Consider the following 17,823-nt stretch of genomic DNA (forward strand, 5'->3'; position numbering starts at 1 on the left):
GCAATGCAAAAGTCCATCTTTCCACCTCCAGTTTTGGTCCTCCTAGTCCTCAAAGGTGAACCACCTTTTTTTTTTTTTTTTTTTTTGGTCACACTCTGTGATTTGCGGGATCTCAGTTTCCTGACCAGGCACTGAACCCAGGCCACATCAACGAAAGCATGGAATCCTAATCATCTGACCACCAGGGAACTCCAAAGGTTGACCGCTTTTGATCTTTTTCTGTTAACATTTGTTAAGGAAAACATGATAAGGACTAGCCGTAAGGAAAAAGTTTGACACACTGGGATGCTCTGAAATTACAAACGTTCATTCCTGTTTGATGCCCCAGAGGGCAATTCCCTGGCAATCTAGTAGTTAAGACTCCATGCATCCAGTGCCTCGGGTCCTGGTCTGATCCCTGGTGGGGGAACTAAGTTTCCACATGCTGACCCAGTGTGACCAAAAAAGAAAGAAAAAGGTGGCGGGGGGTGGGGAGGCGGGGGAGACACAAGCAAGAGAAAGAAAAGGCAAGTTCCAGACTGGGAGAAGCCATTTGCACCACACTGGACAAATAACTGACAAATAACTCAGGTTCAGGACATGCAAATACCTCCTGGGGATCAATAAGAGGATGTCAGACTGGTCAATAGAAAAAGACTTGAATCACCTAAGAGGAGAACTAAATGGCCACTCGTGTGTGTGTGTGTGTGTGTGTGTGTGTGTGTGTGTGTGTGTGTGAGAGAGAGAGTCTCTCAGCCATATCTGACTCTGAGACCCCATGGACTGTACTCTGCCAGGCTCCTCTGTCCCTGGGATTTCCCCAGCAGAATACTGGTGTGGGTTGCCATTCCCTTCTCCAGGGAATCTTTCTGACCCAGGGATTGAACCCGGGTCTCTTGCATTGCAGGCAGATTTTTTTACCATATGAGCCACTGGGGAAGCCCACTAGACAACGTTAAAAAAAAAAAATGCTAACCTCTATTACACATCAGGAAAATAGTAATTAAAATCACAAAGAGAAAGCACTATATACCCACCAGAATAGCTGAAATGAAAACACCACACATCCTGAAGTGAAGTGAGAGTCACTCAGTCGTGCCCAACTCTTTGGGACCCCATGGACTATATTGTCCATGAAATTCTCCAGGCCAGAATACTGGAGTGGGTAACCTTTCACTTCTCCAGGGGATCTTCCCAACCCAGGGATCGAACCCAGGTCTCCTACATTGCAGGCGGATTCTTTACCAGCTGAGACACCAGGGAAGCCCAGAAACAGTGGAGTAGATAGCCCATCCCTTCTCAAGTGGATCTTCCCAACCCAGGAATCAAACTGGGGTCTCCTGCATTGCAGGCGTATTCTTTACCGGCTGAGCTATGAGGGAAGCCTGTTACTGCACATCCTAAGTGCTGCCAAAGACAAACTGCAGTCAGACTCCGAGGAGGTCATTGAGGACATCTACCCACTCCGGCAGCTGGTTGGCAGTGATTACTAAATTTAGCATCCAATCCTGATAAACCAGCAATTCCGCTCCTGGGTGGCCACCCACCAAAACCTGTCACATGTTTTCCTAAAGACATGTCCCTGCATGTTCATCTCAGTGCTATGAATAAAGGACCTGAGACAACTTGAATGCCCACCCATAATAGCAGGATTGGTTTTTTTTTTTTTAAGGTACACAGTGAAACATTCAACAGCAGTGAGAACAAGTGAACCGTGACAACATACGGCAAACTGAACAGTGTCGAGTGGAGGAAGCCACACAAGCGCACACTGCTGTGTGACTTCGTTTATGTAACATCCCCCAAGAGGCAACCTCAACCCACAGAGCCACAGGTCAGGGTAGTGGTTACCCTTGGCGGGCTTAGTGACTGGAAGGGGGACATGGTAGGCTTTCTAGGGGGCTGGTTATGCTCTGTTTCCTGTTCTTTCTGTGAGTTTATCAAACTGGACACTTGGGATTTGTACGCTTTGCTTTAGGTACATTATAATCCTGTTAAAGTTTTTCATAACCCAAATGAACCGGTGTTGTCCAGCCACCCTCCTGGTCTCACTTGCAGCATCTGGAGAGGCCCAGAGAAATGCCACTGGCCAGTGCCCTGCCCTTCATCAGTCTATTCCTCCCTGTCGCCTGTGGGCGATCAGACTTGGCCTTGGCCACCTGTCAGAGGAGCCTGCGACATCTAAGTTCAAGGTTCCCTGACTGCCTATTTAATCCTCTTCCACTTGGGAAATTGTACGGGCCCCTCCCAAGAGGAATCCCAGTCTTATGATGTCCTCCAGGCTTCTGCTTGCGTGCAGGGAGCAGGGAGAAGGGTTGTGATGGAACCATGATTCTCTACTCTCCCCGAGGTCTGTTGGAAGGCAAAATGGATTCAGAACCCAGGCCTGAGAAATTCCAGTCCCCCACTCAAAATGGGAGGGGAAGGGGCATGACTATGGCTTGTGTTAAAGGGACCCAAATATACATTCCTTTCTCTCTCTCTCTCTTTTTTACATTTGTAATTGTTTTTTTTTTTTTTAAGTTTAAACTTTTTATTTTGTATTGGGGCATAGCTGATTAACGATGGTGTGACAGTTTCAGGTGAACAGAGAAGGGACTCAGCCATACATGGCTGCACATGTGTCCGTTCTCCTCCACACCCCCCTCTATCCAAGCTGGCGCAAAACTGAGTAGAGTTCCCTGCGCTATACAGTAGGTCCGTGTTGGTTATCCATTTTGAATACAGCAGAAGACACATTCCTTTCTTGTTTGAAAAACAAAATTTGTTGAGCAGTTAAGACAGTTTTTTTTTTTTTTTTGCCAAGCAGCACGTGGGATCTTAGTTCCTCGACCAGGGATCTAAAATGCATCCCCTGCATTGGAAACACAGAGTCTTAACCACTGGGTCACCTGGGAAGTCCCCAAGAGGGTCTTTACAATACACTTTCATTATATGATTTGAACCACAAGTTTAAAAAATTTTCAAATTCCACATGTCAATTACCTCCACAAATCTAGACAGTTCCTTAAAGGTAAAGGCTCTAAAGGGAATCTCAGCCTGAACTTGAAGAGGATTTTATGTCACCATCTATAAATGCAGCTATGGTTATCAAGCACAGTAGTTAAAACAAAGCCAAACAAAATGGTGAAATCACTCGCGTTTGCTTCCCTAGCAATGTCTTATATTCCCAAGCATATTTTTGCCAACTTAGCAACACTTCAGAGTTATTTCACTACTAATAAATAAATCTCATGATTTGCAAAGGAGCTTTATGTATTTCCACACACAAGAATCTCCCAAACATAACACGGAGAGAAGAAAGGCAAGTTCCAATAGAGACAGTGTGATAAGAACAAGGATGTGCACTGACTGTGGACGCACATCATATGTTTAGGAAAAGGAAAATCTCGCACGGAGTAACACTCAGCGACTTCAGGACAGATGAGGGAGGAAGCAGGGAGAAAAGAGACTTTTTAATTTTATTTCCTAAAAAAGGCGGAAAGACCCAAAGCAAGTAGGGCAAAATGTTCTTCTCTATTAATTCCAAGTGGTAGGTGCATGGGTGTTTGTTACATTATTTTCTCTATGTCTGCAACTCGTAATGATTAAAAGTAAAAGATTACAGACTTCCCTGGTGGTCCAGTGGCTAAGACTCCAGTGCAAGGCTAGGGTTCGATCCCTGGTCAAGGAACTAGATCCTGCATCCTGCGGCCAAATAAATAAATAAAAATATATTAAAAGTAAAAGATTATTTCAAAAAACCCAATTATATATATATATATATATATATATATATATATAGCCATTTGGGGGCAGGGGAAGAGATTTTGATGAGTGCACAGTGATAGAAATCACGTCACTGGTTCCCCGAGGGCAGGGGTGGCCAGAGGGATGGACCAGAAAAAAACACAAGGAAATCTGGAGGATGATGGAAATATTTTTAACGGTAGTGATTTCATGGCAAATACGCATGATAAAACCCATCACAGTGAACACTTAGAATAAGCACAGTTTATTGCATGTAAGTTATACCTCAAAAATGTTGTTAAATAAAAAAGGAATTTTACATTTTATACGATTACGAAAGTGAGAAGGCAAGCCATAGACTGGGAGAAAATATTTGAAAATCATATATTTGATGAAGGACTTGTTCCAGAACACATAATGAGCTCTTAAAACTCAACAACAGGAAGATAAATAATCCAGTTAAGATGGGGGAAAGATTTGAACAGACCCTTCACCAAACATGATATGCAAACTGTTAATAAGCAAGTGAAAAGATGCTCAATACATTAGTCAGCAGAGAAATGCAAATCAAACCCACATGAGATTCCATTTCACACACAATTTGTTGCTGTGGTCCAGTCACTTAGTCGTGTCTGACTCTGCGACTCTATGGACTGCAGCATGCCAGGCTTCCCTGTCCTTCACCATCTCTAGGACTTTGCTCAAACTTATGTCTATTAAGTCAATGATGTCATCCAACCATCTCATTCTCTGTCACCCCTTTCTCTTCCTGCCTTCAATCTTTCCCAGCATCAGGATCTTTTCCAATGAGTTGGGTCTTCCCATCAGGTGGCCAAAGTATTGGAGTTCCAGCTTCAGCATCAGTCCTTCCAATGAATATTCAGGACTGACTTCCTTTAGGATTGGTTGGATCTCCTTGCTGTCCAAGGGACTCTCAAGAGTCTTCTCTAGCACCACAGTTTGAAAGCATCAATTCTTCAGCATTCAGCTTTCTCTATGGTCCAACTCTCACATCTATACATGACTACTGGAAAAAGCATAGCTTTGACTACACGGACCTTTGTTGGCAAAGTGACATCTCTGCTTTTTAATATACTGTCTAGGTTCGTCATAGCTTTTCTTCCAAGAAGCAAGCATCTTTTAATTTTGTGGCTGCAGTCACTGTCCGAAGTGATTTGGGAGCCTAAGAAAATAAAGTCTGTCATTGTTTCCATTGTTTCCCCATCTACTTGCCATGAAGTGATGGTACTGGATGCCATGATCTTAGTTTTCTGAATATTGAGTTTTAAGCCAGCTTTTTCACTCTCCTCTTTCACTTTCATCAAGAGGCTCTTTAGTTCCTCTTCACTTTCTGTCATAAGGGTGGTGTCATCTGCATATCTGAGGTTATTGATGTTTCCCCCAGCAATCGTGATTCCAGCTGTGTTTCGTCCAGCCTGGCATTCCGCATGATGCACTCTGCATATAAGTTAAATAAGGAGGGTGATAATATACAAGCCATGAGGCACTCCTTTCCCAATTTTCAACCAGTCTGCCATTCTATGTCGGTTCTAACTGTTGCTTCTTGACCTGCATGCAGGTTTCTCAGGAGGCAGACAGGGTGGTCTGGTATTCCCATCTCTTTCAGAATTTTCCACAGTTTATTATGATCCACAGTCAAAGGCTTTAGCATAGTCAATGAAGCAGAAGGAGATATTTTTCTGGAATTCCATTGCTTTCTCTATGATGCCAATTTGGATGTGGGTAATTTGATCTCCGGTGCTGAAACTAAAACCTGACTCAGCCAAAAAAAAAAAAAAAGACTGTACAATGGTCTCATATGGAACTGGAGGGGAGGGGGATGCTCTGGAGCCAGGGCAGGCCAGCCCCAGCCCTGCTCTGTGACTGTCCTAGCTGGCAGGACACCCGTAGCTACTCTCTGCCCCTTCCACTCCCTGAACTACCCTCACGGCAAGAAGAATCCACCTGCCAAAGCAGGGCGCTTCAGTTCAGCACATGGGTTCAAAGAGCCCACACGCTTCGGGACAACGAACTCCACTCACCACAACTACTGAGCCCACTTGCTGCAACTACTGAAGTCTGGCGCCTACAGCAGGCGCTTTGCAACGAGAGAAGCCATTGCACTGAGAAGCTCACGCACCACCAAGAGTAGCCCCTGCTCTCAGCAACTAGAGAAAGGCCGCAGCAATGAAGACCCTGTTCAGCCAAAAATAAATACATCTTTAAAAAACTCATCAAATTTATACACACTATAAGCAGAGATATTTATATATAGAGAAAAAATACTGTCAGTCAATTATACTTCAATACAATTTTAAAAATTTAAACCATCAAATCTTATACTTTATATACACGCATTGCATTGTGTGTCACTTATACCTCAATAAAGCTGCTTTGACAAAAATATCCAAGGGAAGGCAGGATAAGGACTTAGAGAAAAAGGACTGAAAGCGTTTGTGGCAGGAGAAGGGGTACAGAGTGGGTGGTGTGTGGCTGAGAATTGCTGCTTTTTATGAGGAGCTTTAGAGAATGCTTATTTATTTTTTTTTAAGATTTAATTGATTATTTGTTTTGGCTGCCCTGGGTTTTTCGCTGCTGTGCACGGGCTTTCTCCAGCGGCGGCAAGCAGGGACTGCTCTCCAGCTGCCGTGTGCAGGCTTCTCACTGAGGGGGCTGCTCTTGCTGCAGAGCGGGCTCTAGAGGTGCTGGCTTCAGCAGCAGCAGCACCCACTTGGTTGCTCCTGGGCATGTGGGATCTTCCCGGAGCAGGGATCAAACTATGTCCCCTGCATCAGCAGACAGATTCTTAACCACTGGACCACCAAGGAAGCCCCAGGAATGTTTATTCTTAAAACTGAGAATTAAAAAATAAACGTTTAATGTAATTACACTACTGAGCAACTGAACTGTGTAATTACACACACACGTTGGCACAGACACAATATTCATGGGACCTGAGCACTGCAGCTCCTATCCTCACCCACCTGCTCTGATTGGTCACCAGGTCTGATGTATCGCAGCCTCTGCCCCTTGGCAGCCCCCTGCAGCTCCCCACCAAGAAGTGATCATCCCAGAAAATAAAAATACAGTGTTAAGCCACAGCCCTTTTCTGCAGAAAAGCCTACTACAGTGGTCTCTACTTGCTCACAGAAAAAGTCCTGACTCCTTAAAATGGCCACAAGGCCTAATGGGATTTTTTTAAATTTATTTTTTATTTTTAATTATTTAAAAAATTCTGTCAGCGCCAAGAAGCTTGTGAGATCTTAGTTCTCCAACGAGGGATCAAACCCTGCTCTGGGAGCACAGAGTCTTAACCACGGGATTGTCGGGGAAGTTCTTTCTCTTTTTTTCAACCAGGTGTTATTCTTAAGAAGAATCTTCTTCTTGTTTAATCACTATGTCCTGTCGGACTCTGCAACACCATGGACTGTAGACTGCCAGGCTCCTCTGTTTGTGGGATTTCCCGGGCAAGAATACTGGAGTGGGTTGCCATTTCCTTCTCCAGGGGATCCTCTCTACTCAGGGATCGAACCCTCATCTTCTGTATTAGCAGGTGGGTTCATTGGCATGCACAAAGATTGAGTCCAAGGTCCCTGTGGACACCTTTCTGCCCAGTGTGGCTTTTTGGGAGGTTCTTTTCCTTCTAGTCACCAAGGTGTCCTGATGCTGCCTTTCAGATCAAGTAGAAGTGGAGCCGCTCTTTGGTGTGTGACATGTCCATCTTCCAAGCTTAAAACTCAAAGCCCATGGGAAACTTAAAAGAACAGAATGGCAAACTCTGGGGTACCTTATACACTGTCTCTTGGAGGGGTCCCTGCAAGGCTGAGCCCCAGGTACAGGAGTAACCTGCTCACTAACATATCCTATAAAGACTTCCTTCCTTTTTGGTCTCACCTCCCTCTCCAGGCACCCCTTGTACCTACCCTTCTAAGAGTCAAAGAATAGTAGTCATTTGTTATTCCCATAGTTACTTTCTGAAGAGGTAAAGACGCATTTCTCTTGCATCTCCTGCATTGGCAGGTGGATTCGTTATTGCTGAGCCACCAGGGGAAAGTCGTGTATATCTTGCCACAATTTAAAAAGAAAAGGTAACCTGGTAATGAGAAATTGGTTTAGGTGCTACTCTATTTCACAGCCAACTGGTCAGCACCAACTGGGTGTATTGCAATGTGACCTGGATTATGATCACCCAGAGTCAGTGCAGACCCCACACTGTATGGGCTCAGTCCCAGGAGACTGCCCCGATTCCAGACCTCAACCACAAGTGGGGTTCCCAAGCCATGTGCACTTCTGACTGACTGGTTACAAATTCGGGGTGCCCACAATTCTCTCAGGTTCAAAACTGTCTAGAATAACTCATAGATGCCCTAAAAACATAAGCATACTTGCAAACAGTTTCATTATACAAGATGCACAGAGGGTGAGACTTAGGAGAGCTTCCTGGCTCTCTCCCTGAGAATCAGAACAGGAATCACGTTGCCACCCAGGAAGCCCTGTTCCATCAGGAGTGATGAAATCTTCCGCCAAGTGCTTGAACTTGGCGGTCTCAATATGGCTAGTTTAAAGTCACAACCCTCTGGGGGGTCTGAGGTGGGGAGAGATAAATCAGGAGTTTGGGATTCACACAAACACACTGCTATATATAAAATAGGTAAATAAGAAGGGCCTACTTTACAGCAGAGAGAACTCTACTCAGTATTTATAATGGAAAAGAACCTGAAAAAATACATATGTATAGTTGAATACATATGTATAATGTAACACAACATGGTAAATTAACTACATCACTTCAGTCGCTCAGTCATGTCCGACTCTTTGGGACCCCATGAATTGCAGCACACCAGGCCTCCCTGTCCATCACCAAGTCCTGGAGTTCACTCAGACTCACATCCATCGAATCAGTGATGCCATCCAGCCATCTCATCCTCGGTCGTCCCCTTCTCCTCCTGCCCCCAATCCCTCCCAGCATCAGAGTCTCTTTCAATGAGTCAACTCTTCGCGTGAGGTGGCCAAAGTACTGGAGCTTCAGCTTTACCATCAGTCCTTCCAATGATTACTCAGGACTGATTTCCTTTATGATTGATTGGTTGGATCTCCTTGCAGTCCAAGGGACTCTCAAGAGCCTTCTCCAACACCACAGTTCAAAAGCATCAATTCTTTAGCGCTCAGCTTTCTTCACAGTCCAAATCTCACATCCATACATGACCACAGGAAAAACCATAGCCTTGACTAGACAGATCTTAGTCGGCAAAGTAATGTCTCTGCTTTTGAATATGCTATCTAGGTTGGTCATAACTTTTCTTCTAAGGAGTAAGCATCTTTTAATTTCATAGCTGCAGTCACCATCTGCAGTGATTTTGGAGCCCAAAAAAATAAAGTCTGACACTGTTTCCACTGTTTCCCCATCTATTTCCCATGAAGTGATGGGACCAGATGCCATGATCTTCGTTTTCTGAATGTTGAGCTTTAAGCCAACTTTGTCACTTTCCACTTTCACTTTCATCAAGAGGCTTTTTATTTCCTCTTCACTTTCTGCCATAAGGGTGGTGTCATCTGCATATCTGAGGTTATTGATATTTCTCCCGGCAATCTTGATTCCAGCTTGTGTTTCTTCCAGTCCAGGGTTTCTCATGATGTACTCTGCATAGAAGTTAAATAAGCAGGGTGACAATATACAGTCTTGATGTACTCCTTTTCCTGTTTGGAACCAGTCTGTTGTTCCATGTCCAGTTCTAACTGTTGCTTCCTGACCTGCATACAGATTTCTCAAGAGGCAGGTCAGGTGGTCTGGTATTCCCATCTCTCTCAGAATTTTCCACAGTTTATTGTGATCCACACAGTCAAAGGCTTTGGCATAGTCAATAAAGCAGAAATAGATGTTTTTCTGGAACTCTCTTGCTTTTTCCATGATCCAGCAGATGTTGGCAATTTGATCTCTGGTTCCTCTGCCTTTTCTAAAACCAGCTTGAACATCAGGAAGTTCAAAGTTCAAGTATTGCTGAAGCCTGGCTTGGAGAATTTTGAGCATAACTTTACTAGCATGTGAGATGAGTGCAATTGTGTGGTAGTTTGAGCATTCTTTGGCATTGCCTTTCTTTGGGATTGGAATGAAAACTGACCTTTTCCAGTCCTGTGGCCACTGCTGAGTTTTCCAAATTTGCTGGCATATTGAGTGCAGCACTTTCACAGCATCATCTTTCGGGATTTGAAATAGCTCAGCTGGAATGCCATCACCCCTACTAGCTTTGTTCGTAGTGATGCTTTCTAAGGCCCACTTGACTTCACATTCCAGGATATCTGGCTCTAGATGAGTGATCACACCATCATGATTATCTGGGTCATGAAGATCTTTTTTTGTACAGTTCTTCTGTGTATTCTTGCCACCTCTTCTTAATATCTTCTGCTTCTGTTAGGTCCATACCATTTCTGTCCTTTATCAAGCCCATCTTTGCATGAAATGTTCCCTTGGTATCTCTCATTTTCTTGAAGAGACAGATCTCTAGTCTTTCCCATTTTGTTGTTTTCCTCTATTTCTTTGCATTGATCGCTGAAGAAGGCTTTCTTATCTCTTCTTGCTATTCTTTGGAACTCTGCATTCAGATGCTTATATCTTTCCTTTTCTCCTTTGCTTTTCGCTTCTCTTCTTTTCACAGCTATTTGTAAGGCCTCCCCAGACAGCCATTTTGCTTTTTTGCATTTCTTTTCCATGGGGATGGTCTTGATCCCTATCTCCTGTACAATGTCACGAATCTCATTCCATAGTTCATCAGGCACTCTATCAGATCTAGGCCCTTAAATCTATTTCTCACTTCCACTGTATAATCATAAGGGATTTGATTTAGGTCATACCTGAATGGTCTAGCGGTTTTCCCTACTTTCTTCAATTTGAGTCTGAATTTGGTAATAAGGAGTTCATGATCTGAGCCACAGTCAGCTCCTGGTCTCATTTTTGTTGACTGTATAGAGCTTCTCCATCTTTGGCTGCAAAGAATATATCAATCTAATTTCAGTGTTGACCACCTGGTGATGTCCATGTGTAGAGTCTTCTCTTGTGTTGTTGGAAGAGGGTGTTTGCTATGACCAGTGCATTTTCTTGGCAAAACTCTATTAGTCTTTGCCCTGCTTCATTCCGCATTCCAAGGCCAAATTTGTCTGTTACTCCAGGTGTTTCTTGACTTCCTACTTTTGCATTCCAGTCCCCTATAATGAAAAGGACATCTTTTTTAGGTGTTAGTTCTAAAAGGTCTTGTAGGTCTTAATAGAACCATTCAACTTGAGCTTCTTCAGTGTTACTGGTTGGGGCATAGACTTGGATTACCGTGATATTGAATGGTTTGCCTTTGAAATGAACAGAGATCATTCTGTCATTTTTGAGATTGCATCCAAGTACTGCATTTTGGACTCTTTTGTTGACCATGATGGCTACTCCATTTCTTCTGAGGGATTCTTGCCTTGCCTGCAGTAGTAGATATAATGGTCATCTGAGTTAAATTCACCCATTCCAGTCCGTTTTAGTTTGCTGATTCCTAGAATGTCGACGTTCACTCTTGCCATCTCTTGTTTGACCACTTCCAATTTGCCTTGATTCATGGACCTGACATTCCAGGTTCCTATGCAATATTGCTCTTTACAACATTGGACCTTGCTTCTATCACCAGTCACATCCACAGCTGGGTATTGTTTTTGCTTTGGTTCTATCCCTTCATTCTTTCTGGAGTTATTTCTCCACTGATCTCCAGTAGCATATTGGGCACCTACTGACCTGGGGCGTTCCTCTTTCAGTATCCTATCATTTTGCCTTTTCATACTGTTCATAGGGTTCTCAAGGCAAGAATACAGAAGTGGTTTGCCATTCTTTTCTTCAGTGGACCATGTTGTGCCAGACCTCTCCACCATGACCCGCCCGTCTTGGGTTGCCCCGCGGGCATGGCTTAGTTTCATTGAGTTAGACAAGGCTGTGGTCCTAATGTGATTAGATTGACTAGTTTTCTGTGAGCATGGTTTCAGTGTGCCTGCCCGCTGATGTCCTCTTGCAACACCTACCATCTTACTTGGGTAAATCTTCTATCTATAGCTTATTCATAGGTCTTTCTGGTGACTGGCCTAGCCTGGTTTGAGTCATCTCATGAGCATAACAAACACACACCCATCCTTTAGGAATTTATGGATGATTCTGAAATGCTGTTAGGAGTTTCGAAAACTGCAGATATATGCATATATCTGCATATATTCTTTATTATTAACACTAAAGGAATTTACTTGATACATTGTCATCACTGGTGACTGACTCTTCCCCGGGTCCTGCTGGCCTCCGTGACATGTGGCAGCCGACAGGAGTCAGAGGCAGGCCGGGGCCCAGGGCCAGAGCTGGCAGAGGGTCCCGACTGCTCATCTTCTCAGGTACAGGCCTCTCCCCACCCTCCTCCGCCAGCCCAGCTCCCCGGCTGACCCCGGCCCTCACGTCTCTCTCTCCTGCAGCTCTCTTCCTCCTGCTGTTCCCATGCCTGCAAGGCTGGCCCCATGCCTCCAAAGGTGAGCAGGGGTGCTGTGGTGGCAGGGAAGCCCAGCTCCTCTGGGGTGGCCGGGCAGTGGGGAGGGGCCCAGCTTCCACCTCGGTGCTTCTGCTCAGCTGAAATGCCAGCCTGAGCACGAAATTATGACCCACTTTCCACCCTCGGGTTCTGGGGTTGCCTCTGGGAGGATCCCCTCTGCCAGCCCCCTGTGCTGGGGGGCAGGGGGTCTTCCCAGGAGGGAGGAGAAATGGGGCTTGGAGGGAGATGGGGAGGGGTCAGCTGAGTCAAGTAATTATAACCGTGCTGTGCTCAGTCGTGTCCTACTCTTTGCAACCCCCTGGACTGTAGCCCGCCAGGCTCCTCTGTCCATGGGATTCTCCAGGCAAGAATACTGGAGCGGGTTGCCGTGCCCTCCTCCAGGGCATCTTCCCAACCCAGGGATGGAACTCTTCTCTCTTTAATCTCTTACACTGGCGGGCTGGTTCTTTACCAATGTCCTACCTCGGAAGCCCAGATGAGTCATGGTCAAAAGTCCCTTTCTACAAGGAACTCAGCTGGGGAAGCTTCTCTATCATCACTGCCCGACAGCCACTTTCACTCTGGTGACACCCCCAGGAAGCAGACAATCCCATTTTAGGGATGGGGAAAGTGTGGCTCAGAGGGGTGAAGTTAATTGCTTGAGGTGAGAGGAAAAATAAGGGCTTAAATCTTGACCCGGCAAGTCCTCTTTCCTCTACTTATAAAAAAAAAAACTTGGTTTTTCATTTGCGCTGGGTCTTAGTCACTGCACATGGGATCTAGCTCCCTGACCAGGGATCAAACCCACCCAGGCCCCCTGCACTGTGAGCATGGAGTCTTAAGTCACTGGACTGCCAGGGAAGTCCTCCTCACTGTCCCATTCTCTTTCTGGAAACTGAGAGAGGCTGATCAGTACTTTTTTTAATGACCACTGGCTGTATGCACTTCTTTTGCTGTGACGGGGCACCCAAGGTGAGTGGCTGTAACTCTGCCCACTGAAGGCCAGAGAACTCAGCACAGAAGCCATGCCCCCGGGCCAGGAGGAAGGCAGATAAGGAGGAAGCGAGAGGAAAGGGGGCACGTGTGCTCTGGGGACAGAGGTGACCTGGACATTGGACCTCAGTGCTGGATAAGGGATAAATGGATGCAGGGAAACACAGATCAAAACCACAAGGAGACACCACTTCCCACCCACAAAGGAATGGCTATAATCAGAGACTCAGACATGATGGACCGGCAAGGATGTGGGGAAAGCAGCACTCATATACTGCTGGCGGAAATGAAAAATGGGGCAGTGTCCAGAATAGACAGCCAGTAGACTGGTGGTGGTTGCCCGAGGCTGGGGCGTGTGGGGAAGTGGGCGGAAGAGAGGAGCGGCTGCTGATGGACACGGGGTTTCCTTTAGGGTGACTGAACATCTTCTAAAATCAATTGTGGTAGTGACTGCACAACTCTGAAAATATACTAAAAACCATGTATGCTTGAAATGGATGAATTGAACGATATGTGAATTCTACCTTTAAAAAAAATTTTTATTTATTTATCTATTTGGCTCTGCCGGTTCTTAGTTGCTGTAAGTGGGATATTCATTGTCAAACATTGTGCATGGGGGATCTTTTAGTTCGAGTATGTGGGATCTTTTTTAGTTATGGCCACTTAAACTCAGTTGCAGCCTGTGGGATTTAGTTCCCTGATCAGGGATCGAACCCCAGCTCCCTGCACTTGGAGCTTGGAGTCTCAGCCACTGAACCACCAGAGAAGTCCCTGAATTCTATCTCTTTGTTGTTGCTGTTGTCAGTGTCTCTCTTTTTTAGTACTTACTAATGTACGATTCATGGGGCCGCAAAGAGAAGGACACGACTGAGCGACTGAACTGAACTGACTGAACTGAATGTATTTGGCTGTGCCGGGTCCTAGCTGTGGCACATGGGATCTGCTGCTGTAGCGTGCAGAATGGGTTAGCTGTGGCATGTGGGATCTAGTTCCCTGTTGTTGTTGTTTAGTCGCTTAGTTGTGTCTGACTCTTTGTGACCCCATGGACTGTAGCCTGCCAGGCTCCTCTGTCCATGGGATTTTCCAGGCCAGATTGTTGCAGAGGGTTGCCATTTCCTTCTCCAGGGGATCCTCCCGATCCAGGGATCGAACCTGCGTCTCCAAGTCTCCTGCATTGCAGGCAGGTTCTTTTACTGCTGAGCCACTGGAGAAGCCCCAGTAGTCCCCTGACCAAGGATCAAACCTGGGTCCCCTACACCGGGACCTCGGAGTCCTAGCAACTGGACCACCAGTGAAGTCTGCTGGATTCTATCTTAATAAAGGTATTCAAGAAAAAAACACAAGGGAAGAGGGAACTCCTTGGTGGTCCAGTAGTTAGGACTCCGTGCTTTCACTGGCAACATCTCGAGAGCAAGCCAAAAAACCACACAAAAGACAAAAAACATCCCCCACCCCGAGAAATGAATGGATGTGAGGGCAGGGCCCCTGCGCCCAGGCCCTGCCACTGAGCCGAGTCTGGCCCGCAGGCGAGGTGCTGGTCCTGAGAAAGGAGCGCTGGCGGCTCTGCGGCAGCCTGGCGCTGGACCCCAAGGACCAGAAGTGGAGCTGCTGCAGAGGCTTCTACCCTTTCCACCGCCCCACGCAGAGGTGCTGCCAAACCTGGGGGAAGTTCCTGGTCATCCCCATGGACCCGGAAAAGTCAGAGGCGGAAGACTGCAGGATGTACACCCAGAAAGCTCTAGGTAGGTCCTGACCCCGCTGGTAGCCTCTCTGCTCTGGGAGTCAGAGACTCTTTTCTCTCTCCTTCCTTCCTGGGAGCTCTGCCCTCCTCCAAGGGGTTGTCTGCTACCAGACAAGGGGTCTGTGCCAAGAAGTTAGTTGTGTTCCAGCTCCCTGCTGTGTGACCTCAGACAAGTGTTCTGCCCTCTCTGGGCCCAGTCTACCTGTCATCAGGGTAAGGGCATGAACTTCTCTTCCAAACAGAGTCGGGGGCGGCGCCTCCCAAAGTCGTTGGAAGTGACATCGGGGCAGTCCCTCTTGCGTTCTGCCCTCCTCTGAGCCCCTCTCCGTCCCAGGTCCCAGATCCCCGTGTGTGTGTGTGTGTGTGTGTGTGTGTGTGTGTGTGTGTGTGTGTGTGTGTGACGGGAAGTCCCCTGGGTGTCTCACAAGCATGGCCGACTCCAAACATAGGCAGGGGTGGGGGCTCCTGGTTTTTGGAGGTCGCCACCAGGTGGAAATCACCCAAGAGCCACTACATGCAGTGGGGCCTGCTGCCTCAAGGGTCCCACAGACATTTCCAAGGTCCCAGGCGGCCCTGTCTCTGAACTGGGCTGGTGGTGACCTGGGTGTTTATTTTTCTCTTCTCCGTGTATTAGACAATAAAACAAAGACTAATGATTAGATCTGTGTGCATTCTCAAGCAAACATGTCCTTGACAGAACAAGCCTGATACTGATGGGCACACATTCTGATCTGGCTTTGATGAAAAGCAAATCGTTGTATTAACTGGTTAGAAATGCAGGACGTTCTTCTCCTTCTGGCTGATTACATTTCATGAACAGGTGTTACAGAATAGGAACAACAAGAGCAATCTCCCTTCTTGGGATTGGAACCTCTATGGATCCAAGTGAACTTCTCCCAGGGACATGAGCCCCACCGGCCCTGTGAGAGGAGGTCCCCCGGGAATCGGGCACTAACCCGAAGTCACGGGTAGTATTCTGTGTTGCAGGGCAGCCTGTCCACCTGCCTTCTGAGTCACACTTGGGGAGGAAGGCAAAAACCTTGGAACCAACTCCATGCTTTGAGTGTGACTCACCACGCCCAGGACCTTAAGGCTCACTCTGCAAGATCACACCAGGTAACTGATGGCACAGAGGCTGGGCTCAAATATACAGCAAAACATGATGGGTGAGGGTCCGCCCCTGAGTGGACAGCTCAGATGAGCCGTTGATATCAGTGGTCTTGGTCTCTGCTCACCTGGAAAGTTGGGGAATGATGGGGCCACCATACTTCCCTTCACCCCCAGACACCCTCTCCCCACTTTTGGCTTCCCTTCTCTGCTCCTGGAAGCTCAGTGCCTCTCCTCTGCTTCTGGTGGATACTGACTTTGGGCAGAGCCCTCAAGAGAGGAGGGGATAGGGACCTCCCTGGTGGGCCAGTGGCTAAGACTTTGCCTTCCAGTGCGGAGGGGGCGGGTGGGTTGAATCCCTGGCCAGGGAGCTAAGATGGACTCACGTGCCTTGGGCTGAAAAATCAAAACATAAAATAGAAGCAATATTGTAACAAAACTTTAAAAATGGTCCACATCAAAAAAGCTTTAAAATAAAAAATTTTAAAAAGGCAGGGACAGGAGAAGGTGGAGGTGGGGCCTGTCTCCCCAGGCCCCTCTGTGGCTGGGCTGCAAGCTCTTAAGTCTGCCCATCTGGGTCCTGCTTCTGTGGCTCCCCCCCCATCTTTTTTTTAGACATTAACAAATATTTATTTATTTATTTTGGAGAAGGAAATGGCAACCCAGTCCAGTATTCGTGCCTGGAGAATCCAATGGGCAGCCTGGAGGGCTACAGCCCATGGGATTGCAGAGTCGGACACGACTGAAGAGACTTAGCATGCGTGCACTTGTTTCTTTCTTAGTGCCGGGTCTTCACTGCTACAGCAGTCTTTCTCCAGCTGCCGTGCGCAAGCCTCTCACTGCGGTGGCTTCTCTTGTTTCAGGACATGGGCTCTAGGCACGTGGGCTCAGTAGTTGTGGTGCAAGTACACAGTTGCTCCGAAGCATGTGAGATCTTAGTGCCCGGACTAGGCATCAAACCCGTGTCCCCTGCACTGGCAAGTGGGTTCTTAACCACTGGAGCACCAGGGAAGTCCTCCTGGTGCCCGTCTGACATCTCCGGACAGTGTCCGGTCCCCGGGGACCTTAGCCCCCTGCCGGATCCCTCACCATACCAGCCCACACTTCGGTCCTGCACGGGCATGAATAAACAAAACCAACGAACAAACGCGCAGGAAACACTCGCAGTTCCCAGGAGCTCTCCGGGGCCCCTGAGGTCCTGCACAAATCTGCCAGCCCAAGCTCATCTTGCCCTCACCCTGCTCCACCACTCCCACCACTCCCTGCAGCCACCAGATACTTGCGCAAGCTGCGCTCTTTACTAGATCATCCTTCCCTCCCACACTGCTGCTAGTGCCTAACAGAGGCTCACAGGTCCATCCACCCTCACCTGGCCCAGGCGACCTGACGCCTGCTCCTCCAAGACTCCTTGGAGCATTTTATAGAATGATTCCCACTTCATATTAATACATATGTGCATATCTACCAATATACATGGGGCTTCCCAGGTGGCGCGCGTGGTGAAGAACCTGCCCACCAATGCAGCAGACCTGAGAGACAGGGGTTCGATCCCTGGGTGGGGAAGATCCCCTGGAGGAAGGCATGGCAACCACTCCAGGATTCCTGCCTGGAGAATCCAGGGACAGAGGAGCCTGGTGGGCTATAGTCCATAGCGTCACACAGTCGGACACGACTGAAGAGACTTAGCACGCACCAATATATACACAATGCGTAACTTTTTTCTGTTCACATACACGCACGTGT

General features: G+C 47.1%; 1 protein-coding gene across 1 annotated transcript in view; it reads right to left on the reverse strand.

Annotated features, from left to right (window-relative positions):
- The window catches only part of OPA3 (optic atrophy 3 (autosomal recessive, with chorea and spastic paraplegia)), a 67,809-nt gene that overhangs the window by 2,914 nt on the left and 47,072 nt on the right, over positions 1 to 17,823 (reverse strand). The window lies entirely within an intron of this gene.

The sequence above is a fragment of the Capra hircus genome, chromosome 18 (assembly GCF_001704415.2).
Source record: "Capra hircus breed San Clemente chromosome 18, ASM170441v1, whole genome shotgun sequence".
In the NCBI taxonomy this organism is placed as follows: Eukaryota; Metazoa; Chordata; class Mammalia; order Artiodactyla; family Bovidae; genus Capra; species Capra hircus.